Source organism: Pogoniulus pusillus, chromosome 13, assembly GCF_015220805.1.
Source record: "Pogoniulus pusillus isolate bPogPus1 chromosome 13, bPogPus1.pri, whole genome shotgun sequence".
NCBI classification, from domain to species: Eukaryota; Metazoa; Chordata; class Aves; order Piciformes; family Lybiidae; genus Pogoniulus; species Pogoniulus pusillus.
This window is the reverse complement of record NC_087276.1, coordinates 32,184,356-32,187,056: the sequence shown is the minus strand read 5'-3', so window position 1 is coordinate 32,187,056 and position 2,701 is coordinate 32,184,356.

Genomic DNA, 2,701 nt, shown 5'->3' with positions numbered 1-2,701 from the left:
CTCCCCGCGGCGCGCAGCGGGCCTGTAGGCCGCCGGCTGTGCTTTTAAGGCTGCCCCGGGCCCGGCTCTCCGGCTGACGTGCGGGCCGGGGCGGGACCGGGACCAGGACAAGGCCAGGGTAGAGGGGCTGCGGTGCTCTCCGCGTCCAGCTGGATAGGGCCAGGGCCGCCTTGAGGGGACGAAGGCGGCACCTATGGGGATGAAGGATGCCCTGCTCAAGCGCACTCGAGGTCCTTCTGGCGGGACCACCGAGGAGAGCCCCCCCACGTTAGACCCACGAGTGAGGTGGGTCTCAGTCTAGTTACACCTAAAGCCCTTCAAAGGCCGGGCAGAGTTGCCTTGGAGGAATTTCCAGCAGTCCTGCGGAGGAGCCTGTCCTGTTGGGTATCCAAAGCAGCTCTCTGCTGCCCGGAATGTGCGGCCAGTGAGGAGCTTGCCGTGGCGTTGACCTGGACCCCTGCGGGTAATAATTTGTGGCGCCTTGAGCAGAGTTTAAGCTTTCACTTAGAACTTCTCTTTGCACACAAAAGATCTTGGTAGGTGGCCAGGGAAGGACAGGTAAGCACTTTCAGGATCCGGTTCCCTTAGAGGCAGTGTATAGTGGTAAGACTGAGGACAGCCGTGTTCAAAAAACCTGCTATGTGCTGATCTCATTGGAAGTGCCTGACCTTCCTATATGTTCTGTGGGTCACGTTGGCCATCACTGGCTTTGTATTAAGCATTCCATAAATAAGATAGGTGCAGCTCTAAGAAATGCAGTTTTTGCTGGCTAGCAAAAAAAGGAAAAGCTAACAGACCGTTGGATTAGTCATTAACATGGTCCCTGCCTCCTGATAAAAAATCTGAAGTCTTCTGGCCAAGCATCAAAGGGAGGGGACCATTGCTACCTCAGCTTTAATAACCTGTGAGTTACTGGGTCTGTTGGTGTGGGTGACACTGCCAACCCACTGAAGATTAATGAGTTTATTCTTTCTAGGATTTTCTAGCTTTCCACATTGATATTTTCCTCAAACACCTGTGCTACTAATAGTCCTTGTCTCAACAACTCTATTTGTAGTTTCATTTTTGCTGTCTCTACAAACACAACTCTGTCTCACATTTTAGCAGCTTGTTCAGAGTTCTGGGCCAAAGTCTTGCAGCAAAGCAAATTCCCATAAGAAGCCTACTGCCAAAAGATAAGGTGATGTAACTTTAGCAGAAGTCAAAGTCTGTACATTTTTGCCCACTTAGCTTTCGTGGAAGAATCCCATTGAAATGACCAGCACACGGACCCTAGCACCGCCGAAATCTGCTGTTTATTAATTATTACACATAAAACTAAAAAGCATAGAATCATTCCTTCTCCTCTCTTGATTTTAAAATAGACACAGGTTCTGATTCTTACTGCAAACAAGGCAGAGACAGCAATTGTAGTCATGTGAAAAAATACTTGTTGCTGGTATACAGTAGTGCTGCTGGGGCTGCCTCTGAGGCTCCGGCTGCTTTGGAACTGGGTGAGAGCCTAACAGCTTCCTCTCAAATCTGAGAATTTCTGCTGTCTTTTTTACAAATATTTCAGCTTGAGAACTTAATAATCCTCAGAGGTACCTTTGATACCATCTATGTACTCACAGTGCCCTCAAAGATTTGTTCAGAGTTTAAGTGAAATGTCCTTAGTCCCAGACTTGCCCCAGGCCTGAGGCCACACTGTGATAGTATGTGGTTTATTTTCTGCAATGCATCTGATAACAAAACCGTTCTTGAGTAATGACAGAACTGCAAATTGCTATTAACCCAATTTTATAATACCTACGTCGGTTTTCTGTTCAGAGTTGTATAATAATAATCTCCCTTCTGTTGAACATCAGACCTCAAAACAGAGTTATTTTGCTTAACACCTGAAAGTGTAATTATTTATGGCCTCCTTTTTTGGTTAGAGTTACCATGGCAACAGATAGATTTATTTTAATGAATATTCATGCAGAAAAGCTTCCACCCCCTTTGTTACAGTCCGAGCCTTTTTGTATAACATCTTTGCAAGAGCCACATTCCCAGTTTCGACAGTTAAGTCCATACGAGATGAGATTGCTCCAGGTCTGGTTTTGTGTCAGGGAAGTAAAGGGAGCTGGGCTCGGGGCCCATGCGTGGGTGCCTGTCATCCAGCAGTTCCTAAAACCTGCTGCAGGGGTGTGAAGTGATACTCCGTGACATGCGGCCACATGTACGTGGGCTGGAGCATACCTGCACCTGGGTGTTGATTTGTGTTTTTGCTTTGACTCGGGAAGGAAATGCCAGACACGCCTAATGACCAAGGGTTTGTGTACGCGGTTGGGTAGGAACGCACCTAGGGCACTTGAGAAAGCCGCCCCATACCTCAGTCGCCTTCCTACTGACCCTGCATGCTGAGGGCATGGCATAAATCTTACTGGCTGCATTGAGCTGCAGCTCTGTCCCACTGCCTGTACGCAGCTCACTCCTGCGGATGCTTGCTGCTCATTTTCTGGAATGATGACATCGTGCCGAGACGTGGATGAGTGCAAGTATCTAATGTTTCATAGACTGATTGGTCCTTGCGACACGGGCTGCAGCATCCCTTGGTTACGAAAAGGAGACTATAAATAACCGTGCTGACATTCAGTAGCTGTGGCCGCTGCGGCGCTGCTCGCTGCGCTGGAATGAAGGACAACACGCACCTCGGTGTAAAGCTTTTCCTCCTTTTGAA